The following is a 17,500-nucleotide window of genomic DNA, read 5'->3' on the forward strand; positions in this document are numbered from 1 at the left end:
TTTAAAGAAATGCAGTTGAATTTCCCACAAGCAACACCAAACTCCAGTGTGGTAGACTTCTTTGTGTTCAATTTTCTCTTTTTTAACTTTTAAGATACTACAGACATACAGATAAAGAAACAAACAACAACGAGTTGTCCCCCTGTCACAGGGGGACGTAGGGCCCTCGCACAACAGCGCAAATCGTACCGGGCCAAACCGAGAAACCGGTAAAAGTAATTTTGAGGTCTTATTGAGTGTGCCAATTTTCAAGAGTTTTCTATCCTGTTAAACATGTGAAATATCCATTTAAAATACAGGTGGCGCTATAGCGCTGTTAAAATACATGTATTTGAAATTCTAATTCTACATCAAACAACAGCCTTAGATAAGCAGGCTGGTCAAATTTTGTGAGTTTTTCTCCGTTATAACCTCCTCAAAACACCTGGCATTACCTAGGTTTTCACCTCCTGTTTTGATGTGGGATCTCAAAAATTCAACCATCTGCCATTTCGTCCTCGTTTGAGATATCGACTATTCCTTCACAATTTATCATCAGATATGTTCAATGTTTATTTTTACCAAATACCAAGAGAATTCATCAAATTTGCTAGGAGTAGTTTGACAATGTACACAAAAAATGTGTGTAAAATGCAGATATTTCAAAATGGCCGACTTCCTGTTGGGCGGAGTCAGTCCTACCAATGCTGAAAATGTGTGTAATGATGTCTTTTGTGTTTTTGCCAAGTTTCATGAATTTTCAAAAATCTGTTTTCTGACCGTGTCATGGTTTCACTTTGGTTTAGTGTTGCGTCTCTAATGACTCAATTGCTCGCCATTGGGTCACCGTTTTACCGATCAACTAATCCTTTGGCAATTATCATCAAATATGTCTGTTGTTCATTTACAGTGAAATAAGAGGTAATCTGACAAAGACTTTAGGAGCAGTTTAAATTAGTTTGTGAAAAATTTGTAAAAATATTACAAATTCCAATATGGCCGACTTCCTGTTGGGCGGAGCTAATACAAGCCAATTGCAAATATGTGCAGGGTCATACTATCTACGATCCTACCAAAATTTGAGAAGATTAGACAAATTTTGACACATCCACAGCTAATTTATTAAACAAACGAATTAGGGGGCGCTGTAGAGTCTGCTAGCTATACATGAAAAAATTGTCAAAATATTTGTAAAGTGTTTTTAGGTCTTATGCAATCTGTCAATTTTCAAGCGGTTTTGAGCATTCCCGTAATGTCAAATATGCATTGAAACCTAGGTGGCGCTATAGAGCCAATGAAATACGTATACAAGAAATTTTAATTTCAGATGAAAGTACTGCTTAATTCAAGCAGGCCTGTAAATTTTCGAGAGTTTTCAACCTTTTTAACCTCCTCAAACACCTACTAACACCAGAATGTATTCACTTCCTGTTTTAATGGGGCATCTCAAGCAGTTCAACTGTCCGCCATTTCGTCCTCGTTTAAGATATCGACTATTCCTTCGCAATTTATCATCATGGATGGTAGTAGTTTTTTGCTGACAAATATCAAAAGTATTCAACAAATTCCCTAGGAGGAGTTCGACAAAGTATGCAAAAAATGTGTGTAAAATGCACGTTTTTCAAAATGGCCGACTTCCTGTTGGGCGGAGTCAATCATATCAACACTGAAAACGTGTGTAATGATGTCTTTTATGTTTTTGCCAAGTTTCATGAATTTCCAAGCAGCTGTGTTCTGACCATGCTAATGTTTCTGTTTGGTTTAGAGTTGTGTCTCCATTAAATCAATTGCCCGCCATTACGTCATCGTTTCAGCTATCGACTATTCCTTCGCAATTTAGCACCACGTATGTCTGGGGACTATCCACTGACAATTTAGAGGTAATCTGACAAAGACTCTAGGAGGAGTTCGAATGAGTTTGTGAAAAATATGTAAAAATTCCACAAATTCCAAAATGGCCGACTTCCTGTTGGGCGGAGCTAATGCATGCCTATTGGTAATATGTGTGGAATCATATTATGTATGTTTCTACCAAATATCAAGAATATCAGAGAATTTTTGAGAATGCCACGGCTAATTTATTAGTCGAACCAAATAGGGGGCGCTGTAGAGTCATCTAGCTACACATGACAAAAATGACAATATATATCTAAATCATTTCGAGGCGTTATTGAATCTGCTAATTATCAAGAGCCTAAGCGCTTTCCAAAAATGTCATATGAAATAGGTGGCGCTAGAGAGCTAATTAAAACTGAATGTACAAAATTCGAGTTGATTATCAAAGTACAGCCTAAGTCAAATAGGTATGTCAAAATGTATGAGTTTTCGAACATCATAACCCCTCCAAAACACCACGGGAAACTTTTTATTTTGCGACTTCCTGTCAAAATGGCTGACTTCCTGTTGGGCGGAGTCAAATAAAACCAAGTGATCCTTGTTCTTTATGAGGAGGTCAATGAGCGCACCAAATTTGGTGCACATTGGACAAACTTCATCCCGGCCAATGCCGACGTTTGGGGGCGCTATGGAGCTCCTGAACCACGCCCATGCCAATGCTCTATGGAACTTTAAAATTTTCACCAACTTTGAGGCCTGTGCCAAAATGCGTGAGTTTTCCAGTATCAGAAATGCCTCAAAAATGAGCGAAAGGGACAAGAAGCGTAATAATAATAACGAGTTGTCCCCCTGTCACAGGGGGACGTAGGGCCCTCGCACAACAGCGCAAATCGTACCGGGCCAAACCGAGAAACCAGTGAAAGTAATTTTGAGGTCTTATTAAGTGTGGTAATTTTCAAGAGTTTTCTATCCTGCCAAAAATGTGAAATACCCATTTAAAATACAGGTGGCGCTATAGAGCTGTTAAAACACATATATTTGAAATTCTAATTCTAGATCAAACAACAGCCTCAGATAAGCAGGCCGGTCAAAGTTTGTGAGCTTTTCTCTCTTATATCGTCCTCAAAACTCCAAGCATTACCTATGTGTCAACCTCCAGTGTTGATGTGGCATCTCAAACATTCAACCGTCCGCCATTCCCTCCTCGTTTAAGATATCGACTATTTCTTCACAATTTATCATCAGATATGTTCAATGTTTATATTTACCAAATACCAAGAGAATTCAACAAAATTTCTAGGAGTAGTTTGACAACATACGCAAAAAATGTATGTAAAATTCAGATATTTCAAAATGGCCGACTTCCTGTTGGGCGGAGTCAGTCCTACCAATACTGAAAACGTGTCTAATGATGTCTCTTGTGTTTTTGCCAAGTTTCATGAATTTTTAATCATCTGTGTTCTGACCGTGTCATGGTTTCACTTTGGTTTAGTGTTGCGTCTCTAGTCAATCAATTGCTCGCCATTACGTCACCGTTTTAGCAATCAACTATTCCTTTGGCAATTTTCATCAACTGTGTCTGATGTTCATTCACAGCTAATTTAGAGGTAATCTGACAAAGACTTTAGGAGCAGTTTAAATGAGTTTGTGAAAAAAAGTGTAAAAAAATTACAAAATCCAATATGGCCGACTTCCTGTTGGGCGGAGCTAATACAAACCAATTGCAAATATGTGCAGAGTCATAGTATCTACGCTCCTACCAAAATTTGAGAAGATTAGACAAATTGTGACACATCCACAGCTAATTTATTAAACGAACGAATTAGGGGGCGCTATAGAGTCCGTTAGCTACACATGAAAAAATTATCACAATATTTGTAAAGTGTTTTTAGATCTTATGGAATCTGACAATTTTCAAGAGTTTTTGAGCATTTCCGTAATGTCAAATATGCATTGAAACCTAGGTGGCGCTATAGAGCCAATGAAATATGTATATATGAAATTTCAATTTTTAATCAAAGGACCGCTTAAATCAAGCAGGCCTGTAAAGTTTCGTGAGTGTTCAACCTGTTTAACCTCCTCAAACACCTACCAACACCAGAATGTATTTACTTCCTATTTTAATGGGGTATCTCAAGCAATTCAACTGTCCGCCATTTCGTCCTCGTTTAAGATATCGACTATTCCTTCGCAATTTATCATCACAGATGGTAGTAGTTTATTGCTGACAAATATCAAGAGTATTCAACAAATTCCCCAGGAGGAGTTCGACAAAGTATGCAAAAAATGTGTGTAAAATGCACGTTTTTCAAAATGGCCGACTTCCTGTTGGGCGGAGTCAATGATACCCATGGTGACAATGTGTGTAATGATGTCTATTATGTTTCTGTAAAGTTTCATGATTTTTCAAACACCTGTGTTCTGACCATGCTAATGTTTCTATTTGGGCTAGTGTTGCGTCTCCATTAAATCAATTGCCCGCCATTTTGTAATTGTTTAAGCTATCGACTATTCCTTCGCAATTTAGCACCAAGTATGTCTGGAGACTATACAAACCCAATTTTGAGGTAATCTGACGAAAACTCTAGGAGGAGTTTGAATGAGTATGTGAAAAATGTGTAAAAATTTCACAAATTCCAAAATGGCCGACTTCCTGTTGGGCGTGGCTAATGCATCCCAATTGGTAATATGTGCGGAATCATATTTTGTATGTTTCTACCAAATATCAAGAATATCAGAGAATTTTTGAGAAGGCCACGGCTAATTTATTAGTCGAACCAAATAGGGGGCGCTGTAGAGTCATCTAGCTACACACGACAAAAATGACAATATATATCTCAATCATTTCGAGGCCTTATTGAATCTGCTAATTATCAAGAGGCTGAGGGCTTTCCAAAAATGTCATATGAAATAGGTGGCGCTAGAGAGCTAATTAAAACTGAATGTACAAAATTCGAGTTGATTATCAAAGTACGGCCTGAGTCAAATAGGCATGTCAAAATGTATGAGTTTTCGAACATCATAACCCCCCCAACACAGCACGGGAAACATTTTATTTTGCGAATTCATGTCAAAATGGCCGACTTCCTGTTGGGCGGAGTCAAATAAAACCAAGTGATCCTTGTTCTTTATGAGGAGGTCAATGAGCATACCAAAGTTGGTGCACATTGGACAAACTTCATCCCGGCCAATGCCGACGTTTGGGGGCGCTATGGAGCTCCTGAACCACGCCCATGCCAATGCTCTATGGAACTTTAACATTTTCGCCAAGTTTGAGGCCTGTGCCAAAATGAGTGAGTTTTCCAGTATCAGAAATGCCTCAAAAATGAGCGAAAGGGTCAAGAAGCGTAATAATAATAATAATAATAAACGGACCAAAAACAATAGGGCTTTGCACCTCCGGTGCAGGCTTCGCCTGCGCCTTCGGTGCTCGGGCCCTAATAATAATAACGAGTTGTCCCCCTGTCACAGGGGGACGTAGGGCCCTCGCACAACAGCGCAAATCGTACCGGGCCAAACCGAGAAACCGGTGAAAGTAATTTTGAGGTCTTATTAAGTGTGGTAATTTTCAACAGTTTTCTATCCTGCCAAAAATGTGAAATACCCATTTAAAATACAGGTGGCGCTATAGAGCTGTTAACACACATATATTTGAAATTCTAATTCTAGATCAAACAACAGCCTCAGATAAGCAGTCCGGTCAAAGTTTGTGAGCTTTTCTCTCTTATAACGTCCTCAAAACTCCTAGCATTACCTATGTGTCAACCTCCAGTTTTGATGTGGCATCTCAAACATTCAACCGTCTGCCATTCCCTCCTCGTTTAAGATATCGACTATTCCTTCACAATTTATCATCAGATATGTTCAATGTTTATATTTACCAAATACCAAGAGAATTCAACAAAATTTCTAGGAGTAGTTTGACAACATACGCAAAAAATGTATGCAAAATTCAGATATTTCAAAATGGCCGACTTCCTGTTGGGCAGAGTCAGTTCTACCAATACTGAAAACGTGTCTAATGATGTCTCTTGTGTTTTTGCCAAGTTTCATGAATTTTTAATAATCTGTGTTCTGACTGTGTCATGGTTTCACTTTGGTTTAGTGTTGCGTCTCTATTCAATCAATTGCCCGCCATTACGTCACCGTTTTAGCGATCAACTATTCCTTTGGCAATTTTCATCAACTGTGTCTGATGTTCATTCTCAGCTAATTTAGAGGTAATCTGACAAAGACTTTAGGAGCAGTTTAAATGAGTTTGTGAAAAAAAGTGTAAAAAAATTACAAAATCCAATATGGCCGACTTCCTGTTGGGCGGAGCTAATACAAACCAATTGCAAATATGTGCAGAGTCATAGTATCTACGCTCCTACCAAAATTTGAGAAGATTAGACAAATTTTGACACATCCACAGCTAATTTATTAAACGAATGAATTAGGGGGCGCTATAGAGTCCGCTAGCTACACATGAAAAAATTATCACAATATTTGTAAAGTGTTTTTAGATCTTATGGAATCTGACAATTTTCAAGAGTTTTTGAGCATTTCCATAATGTCAAATATGCATTGAAACCTAGGTGGCGCTATAGAGCCAATGAAATATGTATATATGAAATTTCAATTTTTAATCAAAGGACCGCTTAAATCAAGCAGGCCTGTAAAGTTTCGAGAGTTTTCAACCTGTTTAACCTCCTCAAACACCTACCAACACCAGAATGTATTTACTTCCTATTTTAATGGGGTATCTCCAGCAATTCAACTGTCCACCATTTCGTCCTCGTTTAAGATATCGACTATTCCTTCGCAATTTATCATCACGGATGGTAGTAGTTTATTGCTGACAAATATCAAGAGTATTCAACAAATTCCCTAGGAGGAGTTCGACAAAGTATGCAAAAAATGTGTGTAAAATGCACGTTTTTCAAAATGGCCGACTTCCTGTTGGGCGGAGTCAATCATATCAACACTGAAAATGTGTGTAATGATGTCTTTTATGTTTTTGCCAAGTTTCATGAATTTCCAAGCAGCTGTATTCTGGCCATGCTAATGTTTCTATTTGGTTTAGTGTTGTGTCTCCATTAAATCAATTGCCCGCCATTACGTCATCGTTTCAGCTATCGACTATTCCTTCGCAATTTAGCACCATGTATGTCTGGAGACTATCCACAGACCATTTAGTTGTAATCTGACAAAGACTCTAGGAGGAGTTCGAATGAGTATGTGAAAAATGTTTAAAAATTTAACATTTTTCAAAATGGCCGACTTCCTGTTGGGCGGAGCTAATACATGCCAATGGGTATTATGTGTGGCATCGTAATATCTATGTTTCTACCAAAAATTTTGAACATTGGGGAAAATTTGAGACAGCTACCGGTAATTTATTAGCCTAAACCAAATAGGGGGCGCTGTAGAGTCATTTAGCACCACATTAGAAAAATGATTACATTTCTCGAAATGATTTAAAGGCATTATTGGGTCTGCTAATTTAGAAGAGGCTAAGATTTTTCTATAAATGTCATATAAAATAGGTGGCGCTAGAGAGCTGATAAATTATGAATATGAAAAATTCCAATTTTACATCAAAGTACATACTATGCCCAATAGGCCTGTGAAATTTTATGAGTTTTCGAACATCGTAACCCACCCAAAACACCACGGGAAACTTTTTATTTTGCGACTTCCTGCCAAAATGGCCGACTTCCTGTTAGGCGGAGTCAAATAAATCCAAGTGATTCTTGATCGGTATAATGAGGTCAATGAGCGTACCAAAGTTGGTGCACATTGGACAAACTTTATCCCGGCCACTGGCAACGTTTGGGGGCGCTATAGAGCTCCTGATCCACGCCCAAACCTGTGAACAATGTAATTTAAAATTTTTCACCGGCTTTGACGTCTGTGCCAAAATGCAAGAGTTTTCGAGTATCAGAAAGGCCTCAAAAATGGGCGCGAAGTTTGTAAATAAAAATAATAATAACGAGTTGTCCCCCTGTCACAGGGGGACGTAGGGCCCTCGCATAACAGCGCAAATCGTACTGGGCCAAACCGAGAAACCGGTAAAAGTAATTTTGAGGTCTTAATTGAGTGTGCCAATTTTCAAGAGTTTTCTATCCAAATAAACATGTGAAATATCCAATTAAAATACAGGTGGCGCTATACCGCTGTTAAAACACATGTATTTAAAATTCTAATTCTAGATCAAACAACAGCCTCAGATAAGCAGGCCGGTCAAATTTTGTGAGCTTTTATCTCTTATAACCTCCTCAAAACACCTAGCATTACCTAGGTGTCAACCTACGGTTTTGATGTGGCATCTCAATAATTCAACAGTCTGCCATTTCCTCCTCGTCTGAGATATCGACTATTTCTTCATAATTTATCATCAAATATGTTCAATGTTTATTTTTACCAAATACCAAGAGAATTCAACAAAATTTCTAGGAGTAGTTTGACAACATACACAAAAAATGTATGTAAAATGCAGATGTTTCAAAATGGCCGACTTCCTGTTGGGCGGAGTCAGTCCTACCAATACTGAAAACGTGTCTAATGATGTCTCTTGTGTTTTTGCCAAGTTTCAGGAATTTTCAATCATCTATGTTCTGACCGTGTCATGGTTTCACTTTGGTTTAGTGTTGCGTCTTTAGTCAATCAATTGACTGCCATTACGTCACCGTTTTAGCGATCAACTATTCCTTTGGCGATTTTCATCAACTGTGTCTGATGTTCATTCACAGCTAATTTAGAGGTAATCTGACAAAGACTTTAGAAGCAGTTTAAATGAGTTTGTGAAAAAAGTGTAAAAATATTACAAATTCCAATATGGCCGACTTCTTGTTGGGCAGAGCTAATACAAGCCAATTGCAAATATGTGCAGAGTCAAAGTATCTACGCTCCTACCAAAATTTGAGAAGATTAGACAAATTTTGACACATCCACAGCTAATTTATTAACCGTACAAATTAGGGGGCGCTCTAGAGTCAGCTAGCTACACATGAAAAAATTATCACAATATTTGTAAAATGTTTTACGGTCTTATAGAATCTGACAATTTTCAAGAGTTTTTGAGCATTCCCGTAATGTCAAATATGCATTGAAACCTAGGTGGCGCTATAGAGCCAATGAAATACGTATATATGAAATTTGAATTTTTGATCCAAGTACCACTTAAATCAAGCAGGCCTGTAAAGTTTCGAGAGTTTTCAACCTTTTTAACCTCCTCAAACACCTACCAACACCAGAATGTATTCACTTCCTGTTTTAATGAGGTATCTCCAGCAACTCAACTGTCCGCCATTTCGTCACCGTTTAAGATATCGACTATTCCTTCGCAATTTATCATCAGGTGTGTTAGTAGTTTATTACTGAAAAATATCAAGAGTATTCAACAAATTCCCTAGGAGGAGTTCGACAAAGTATGCAAAAAATGTGTGTAAAATGCACTTATTTCAAAATGGCCGACTTCCTGTTGGGCGGATTCAGTCTTACCAATACGAAAAACGTGTCTTATGATGTCTCTTGTGTTTTTGCCAAGTTTCATGAATTTTCAATCATCTGTGTTATGACCGTGTCATGGTTTCACTTTTGTTTAGTGTTGCGTCTCCATTAAATTAATTGCCTGCCATTACATCATCGTTTCAGCTATCGACTATTCCTTCGCAATTTATCACCATGTATGTCTGGAGCCTACCCACGCCCAATTTAGAGATAATCTGACAAAGACTCTAGGAGGAGTTTGAATGAGTTCGTGAAAAATGTGTAAAAATTCCACAAATTTCAAAATGGCCGACTTCCTGTTGGGCGGAGCTAATACCAGCCGATGAGTAATATGTGCGGGATGATACTTTCTATGTTGTTGCCAAAAATCGAGAATATTGGAGAAATTTTGAGACAGCTACAGCTAATTTAATGGCCTAAATAAAATAGGGGGCGCTGTAGAGTCATCTAGCTACACATGAGAAAAACGACAAAATATTTCTAAATCATTTCAAAGACTTATTGAATCTGCCAATTATCAAGAGGCTGAGAGCTTTTCATAAATGTGATATAAAATAGGTGGCGCTAGAGAGCTGATGAAACACGAATTTACGAAATTCCAACTGAAGGTCAAAGTTTGGCCTAAGCTAAATAGCTCTGTAAAATTTTAGGAGTTTTCAAACATCTTAACCCCTCCGAAACCCAGCGGGAAACTTTTTATTTTGCAACTTCCTGTCAAAATGGCCGACTTCCTGTTGGGCGGAGTCAAATAAATTCTAGTGATTCTTGTTGTTTATGAGGAGGTCAATGAGCGTACCAAAGTTGGTGCACGTTGGACAAACTTCATCCCGGCCACTGCCGACGTTTGGGGGCGCTATAGAGCTCCTGAACAACGCCAAAGTCCAGCCTCTATGGAACTTTAAAATTTTCGCCGAGCTTGAGGCCTGTGCCAAAATGCGTGAGTTTTCGAGTATCGGAAATGCCTCAAAAATGGACGCAAAGAGGCAGAATAATAATAACGAGTTGTCCCCCTGTCACAGGGGGACGTAGGGCCCTCGCATAACAGCGCAAATCGTACCAGGCCAAACCGAGAAACCGGTGAAAGTAATTTTGAGGTCTTAATTGAGTGTGCCAATTTTCAAGAGTTTTCTATCCAAATAAACATGTGAAATATCCAATTAAAATACAGGTGGCGCTATACCGCTGTTAAAACACATGTATTTAAAATTCTAATTCTACATCAAACAACAGCCTCAGATAAGCAGGCCGGTCAAATTTTGTGAGCTTTTATCTCTTATAACTTCCTCAAAACACCTAGCATTACCTAGGTGTCAACCTACGGTTTTGATGTGGCATCTCAATAATTCAACAGTCTGCCATTTCCTCCTCGTTTGAGATATCGACTATTTCTTCATAATTTATCATCAGATATGTTCAATGTTTATTTTTACCAAATACCAAGAGAATTCATCAAATTTGCTAGGAGTAGTTTGACAATGTACACAAAAAATGTATGTAAAATGCAGATGTTTCAAAATGGCCGACTTCCTGTTGGGCGGAGTCAGTCCTACCAATACTGAAAACGTGTCTAATGATGTCTCTTGTGTTTTTGCCAAGTTTCAGGAATTTTCAATCATCTGTGTTCTGACTGTGTCATGGTTTCACTTTGGTTTAGTGTTGCGTCTTTAGTCAATCAATTGACTGCCATTACGTCACCGTTTTAGCGATCAACTATTCCTTTGGCGATTTTCATCAACTGTGTCTGATGTTCATTCACAGCTAATTTAGAGGTAATCTGACAAAGACTTTAGAAGCAGTTTAAATGAGTTTGTGAAAAAAGTGTAAAAATATTACAAACTCCAATATGGCCGACTTCTTGTTGGGCGGAGCTAATACAAGCCAATTGCAAATATGTGCAGAGTCAAAGTATCTACGCTCCTACCAAAATTTGAGAAGATTAGACAAATTTTGACACATCCACAGCTAATTTATTAACCGTACTAATTAGGGGGCGCTCTAGAGTCAGCTAGCTACACATGAAAAAATTATCACAATATTTGTAAAGTGTTTTAAGGTCTTATAGAATCTGACAATTTTCAAGAGTTTTTGAGCATTCCCGTAATGTCAAATATGCATTGAAACCTAGGTGGCGCTATAGAGCCAATGAAATACGTATATATGAAATTTGAATTTTTGATCCAAGTACCACTTAAATCAAGCAGGCCTGCAAAGTTTCGAGAGTTTTCAACCTTTTTAACCTCCTCAAACACCTACCAACACCAGAATGTATTCACTTCCTGTTTTAATGAGGTATCTCCAGCAACTCAACTGTCTGCCATTTCGTCGCCGTTTAAGATATCGACTATTCCTTCGCAATTTATCATCAGGTGTGTTAGTAGTTTATTACTGAAAAATATCAAGAGTATTCAATAAATTCCCTAGGAGGAGTTCGACAAAGTATGCAAAAAATGTGTGTAAAATGCACTTATTTCAAAATGGCCGACTTCCTGTTGGGCGGATTCAGTCTTACCAATACTAAAAACGTGTCTTATGATGTCTCTTGTGTTTTTGCCAAGTTTCATGAATTTTCAATCATGTGTGTTCTGACCGTGTCATGGTTTCACTTTGGTTTAGTGTTGCGTCTCCATTAAATTAATTGCCTGCCATTACGCCATCGTTTCAGCTATCGACTATTCCTTCGCAATTTATCACCATGTATGTCTGGAGCCTATCCATGCCCAATTTCGAGATAATCTGACAAAGACTCTAGGAGGAGTTCGAATGAGTTCATCAAAAATGTGTAAAAATTCCACAAATTTCAAAATGGCTGACTTCCTGTTGGGCGGAGCTAATACCAGCCAATGGGTAATATGTGTGGGATGATACTTTCTATGTTGTTGCCAAAAATCGAGAACATTGGAGAAATTTTGAGACAGCTACAGCTAATTTAATGGAATAAACAATATAGGGGGCGCTGTAGAGTCCTCTAGCTACACATGAGAAAAACGACAAAATATTTCTAAATCATTTCAAGGACTTATTGAATCTGCCAATCATCAAGAGGCTGAGAGCTTTTTATAAATGTGATATAAAATAGGTGGCGCTAGAGAGCTGATGAAACACGAATTTATGAAATTCCAACTTAAGGTCAAAGTTTGGCCTAAGCCAAATAGCTCTGTAAAATTTTAGGAGTTTTTAAACATCTTAACCCCTCCGAAACTTAGCGGGAAACTTTTTATTTTGCAACTTCCTGTCAAAATGGCCGACTTCCTGTTGGGCGGAGTCAAATAAAACCAAGTGATCCTTGTTCTTTATGAGGAGGTCAATGAGCGTACCAAAGTTGGTGTACATTGGACAAACTTCATCCCAGCCACTGCCGACGTTTGGGGGCGCTATAGAGCTCCTGAACCACGCCAAAGTCCAAGCTCTATGGAACTTTAAAATTTTCGCCGAGTTTGAGGCCTACGCCAATTTGTATGAGTTTTCGAGTATCGGAAATGCCTCAAAAATGGGCGAAAGTGTCCGGAATAATAATAATAATAATAATCCTTCCAAAAACAATAGGGCTTTGCACCTCCGGTGCAGGCTTCGCCTGCGCCTTCGGTGCTCGGGCCCTAATAATAATAATAATAAACGGACCAAAAACAATAGGGCTTTGCACCTCCGGTGCAGGCTTCGCCTGCGCCTTCGGTGCTCGGGCCCTAATAATAATAACGAGTTGTCCCCCTGTCACAGGGGGACGTAGGGCCCTCGCACACCAGCGCAAATCGTACCGGGCCAAACCGAGAAAACGGTGAAAGTAATTTTGAGGTCTCATTGAGTGTGCCAATTTTCAAGAGTTTTCTATTCTACCAAAAATGTCAAATATTCATTTAAAATATAAGTGGCGCTATAGAGCTGTGAAAACACATGTATTTGAATTTTTAATTCTAGATCAAAGAACCGCCTCAGATAAGCAGGCCGGTCAAATTTTGTGAGTTTTCCTCAGTTATAACCTCCTCAAAACACCTTGCATTACCTAGGTGTCAACGTCCTGTTTTGAGGTGGCATCTCAAAAATTCAAACGTCCGTCATTTCGTCCTCGTTTAAGATATCGACTATTCCTTCACAATTTGTCATCAGATATGTTCAGTGTTTATTTTTACCAAATACCAAGAGAATTCAACAAAATTTCTAGGAGTAGTTTGACAACATACGCAAAAAATGTATGTAAAATGCAGATATTTCAAAATGGCAGACTTCCTGTTGGGCGGAGTCAGTCCTACCAATACTGAAAACGTGTGTAATGATGTCTCTTGTGTTTTTGCCAAGTTTCAGGAATTTTCAATCATCTGTGTTCTGACCGTGTCATGGTTTCACTTTGGTTTAGTGTTGCGTCTCTAGTCAATCAATTGCCCGCCATTACGTCACTGTTTTAGCGATCAACTAATCCTTTGGCAGTTTTCATCAAATATGTCTGTTGTTCATTTACAGTGAAATAAGAGGTAATCTGACAAAGACTTTAGGAGCAGTTTAAATGAGTTTGTGAAAAAAGTGTAAAAATCTTACAAATTCCAATATGGCCGACTTCCTGTTGGGCAGAGCTAATACAAGCCAATTGCAAATATGTGCAGGGTCACAGTATCTACATTCCTACCAAAATTGGAGAACATTAGACCAATTTTGACACATCCAGAGCTAATTTATTAACTGAACAAATTAGGGGGCGCTGTAGAGTCAGCTAGCTACACATGAAAAAATTATCACAATATTTGTAATGTGTTTTTAGGTCCTATGCAATCTGACAATTTTCAAGCGTTTTTGATTATTCCCGTAATGTCAAATATTCATTGAAACCTAGGTGGCGCTATAGAGCCAATGAAATGCGTATATATGAAATTTCAATTTCAGACCAAAGGACCACGTAAAACAAGCAGGCCTGTAAAGTTTTGTGAGTTTTCATCCATTTTAACCTCCTCAAACACCTACCAACACAAGAATGTATTCACTTCCTGTTTTAATGGGGTATCTCAAGCAATTCAACTGTCTGCCATTTCGTCCCCGTTTAAGATATCGACTATTCCTTCGCAATTTATCATCAGGTGTGTAAGTAGTTTATTGTTGACAAATATCAAGAGTATTCAACAAATTCCCTAGGAGGAGTTCGACAAAGTATGCAAAAAATGTGTGTAAAATGCACATATTTCAAAATGGCCGACTTCCTGTTGGGTGGAGTCAGTCCTACCAATACGGCAAACGTGTCTAATGATGTCTCTTGTGTTTTCGCCAAATTTCAGGAATTTCCAATCATCTGTGTTCTGACCGTGTCATGGTTTCACTTTGGTTTAGTGTTGCGTCTCTAGTTAATCAATTGCCCGCCGTTACGACACCGTTTCAGCTATTGACTATTCCTTCGCAATTTATCTCCATTTATGTCTGGAGCCTATCCACGCCCAATTTTGAGGTAATCTGACAAAGACTCTAGGAGGAGTTCGAATGAGTATGTGAAAAATGTGTAAAAATGTCACAAATTCCAATATGGCCGACTTCCTGTTGGGCGGAGCAAATGCATGCCTATTGGTAATATGTGCGGGATCATGTTGTCTATGTTTCTACCAAATATCATGAATATTGGAGAATTTTTGAGAAGGCCACAGTTAATTAATTAGCTAAAATAAATAGGGGGCGCTGTAGAGTCATTTAGCTACACACAAAAAAAATGACAAAACGTTTCTAAATAATTTTGAGGCCTTATTGAATCTGCCAATTATCAAGAGGCTGAGTGCTTTCCATAAATGTGATGTAAAAAAGGTGGCGCTAGAGAGCTGGTTAAAGATGAATTTACAAAATTCGAATTAATTCTCAAAGTACGGCCTAAGCCAGATAGGCCTGTCAAGTTTTATGAGTTTTTGAACATCATAACCCCTCCAAACCAGCACGGGAAACTTTTTATTTTGCGACTTCCTGTCAAAATGGCAGACTTCCTGTTGAGCGGAGTCTGATAAAACCGAGTGATAATTGTTCTGCATGAGGAGGTCAATGAGTTTACCAAAGTTGGTGCATATTGGTCAAACTTCATCCCGGCCACTGGCAACGTTTGGGGGCGCTATAGAGCTCCTGAACCACGTCCAAACCCATGAACCATGGAATTTAAAATTTTTCACGGGTTTTGATGTCTGTGCCAAAATGCATGAGTTTTCGAGTATCGGAAAGGCCTCAAAAATGGGCGCGAAGTTTGTAAATAAAAATAATAATAATAATAATAATAATAAACATTCCAAAAACAATAGGGCTTTGCACCTCCGGTGCAGGCTTCGCCTGCGCCTTCGGTGCTCGGGCCCTAATAAACGGACCAAAAACAATAGGGCTTTGCACCTCCGGTGCAGGCTTCGCCTGCGCCTTCGGTGCTCGGGCCCTAATAACGAGTTGTCCCCCTGTCACAGGGGGACGTAGGGCCCTCGCACAACAGCGCAAATCGTACCGGGCCAAACCGAGAAACCGGTGAAAGTAATTTTGAGGTCTTATTAAGTGTGGTAATTTTCAAGAGTTTTCTATCCTGCCAAAAATGTGAAATACCCATTTAAAATACAGGTGGCGCTATAGAGCTGTTAAAACACATATATTTGAAATTCTAATTCTAGATCAAACAACAGCCTCAGATAAGCAGGCCGGTCAAAGTTTGTGAGCTTTTCTCTCTTATAACGTCCTCAAAACTCCTAGCATTACCTATGTGTCAACCTCCAGTTTTGATGTGGCATCTCAAACATTCAACCGTCCACCATTCCCTTCTCGTTTAAGATATCGACTATTTCTTCACAATTTATCATCAGATATGTTCAATGTTTATTTTTACCAAATACCAAGAGAATTCAACAAAATTTCTAGGAGTAGTTTGACAACATACGCAAAAAATGTATGTAAAATTCAGATATTTCAAAATGGCCGACTTCCTGTTGGGCGGAGTCAGTCCTACCAATACTGAAAACGTGTCTAATGATGTCTCTTGTGTTTTTGCCAAGTTTCATGAATTTTTAATCAACTGTGTTCTGACTGTGTCATGGTTTCACTTTGGTTTAGTGTTGCGTCTCTAGTCAATCAATTGCTCGCCATTACGTCACCGTTTTAGCGATCAACTATTCCTTTGGCAATTTTCATCAACTGTGTCTGATGTTCATTCTCAGCTACTTTAGAGGTAATCTGACAAAGACTTTAGGAGCAGTTTAAATGAGTTTGTGAAAAAAAGTGTAAAAAAAATGACAAAATCCAATATGGCCGACTTCCTGTTGGGCGGAGCTAATACAAACCAATTGCAAATATGTGCAGAGTCATAGTATCTACGCTCCTACCAAAATTTGAGAAGATTAGACAAATTGTGACACATCCACAGCTAATTTATTAAACGAATGAATTAGGGGGCGCTATAGAGTCCGCTAGCTACACATGAAAAAATTATCACAATATTTGTAAAGTGTTTTTAGATCTTATGGAATCTGACAGTTTTCAAGAGTTTTTGAGCATTTCCGTAATGTCAAATATGCATTGAAACCTAGGTGGCGCTATAGAGCCAATGAAATATGTATATATGAAATTTAAATTTTTAATCAAAGGACCGCTTAAATCAAGCAGGCCTGTAAAGTTTCGTGAGTGTTCAACCTGTTTAACCTCCTCAAACACCTACTAACACCAGAATGTATTTACTTCCTATTTTAATGGGGTATCTCAAGCAATTCAACTGTCCACCATTTCGTCCTCGTTTAAGATATCGACTATTCCTTCGCAATTTATCATCAGGGATGGTAGTAGTTTATTGCTGACAAATATCAAGAGTATTCAACAAATTCCCTAGGAGGAGTTCGACAAAGTATGCAAAAAATGTGTGTAAAATGCACGTTTTTCAAAATGGCCGACTTCCTGTTGGGCGGAGTCAATCATATCAACACTGAAAACGTGTGTAATGATGTCTTTTATGTTTTTGCCAAGTTTCATGAATTTCCAAGCAGCTGTGTTCTGACCATGCTAATGTTTCTATTTGGTTTAGTGTTGTGTCTGTATTAAATCAACTGCCCGCCATTACGTCATCGTTTCAGCTATCGACTATTCCTTCGCAATTTAGCACCACGTATGTCTGGAGACTATCCACAGACCATTTAGTTGTAATCTGACAAAGACTCTAGGAGGAGTTCGAATGAGTTCGTGAAAAATGTGTAAAAATTTAACATTTTTCAAAATGGCC

The sequence above is a fragment of the Astyanax mexicanus genome, chromosome 1 (genome assembly GCF_023375975.1).
Source record: "Astyanax mexicanus isolate ESR-SI-001 chromosome 1, AstMex3_surface, whole genome shotgun sequence".
In the NCBI taxonomy this organism is placed as follows: domain Eukaryota; kingdom Metazoa; phylum Chordata; class Actinopteri; order Characiformes; family Acestrorhamphidae; genus Astyanax; species Astyanax mexicanus.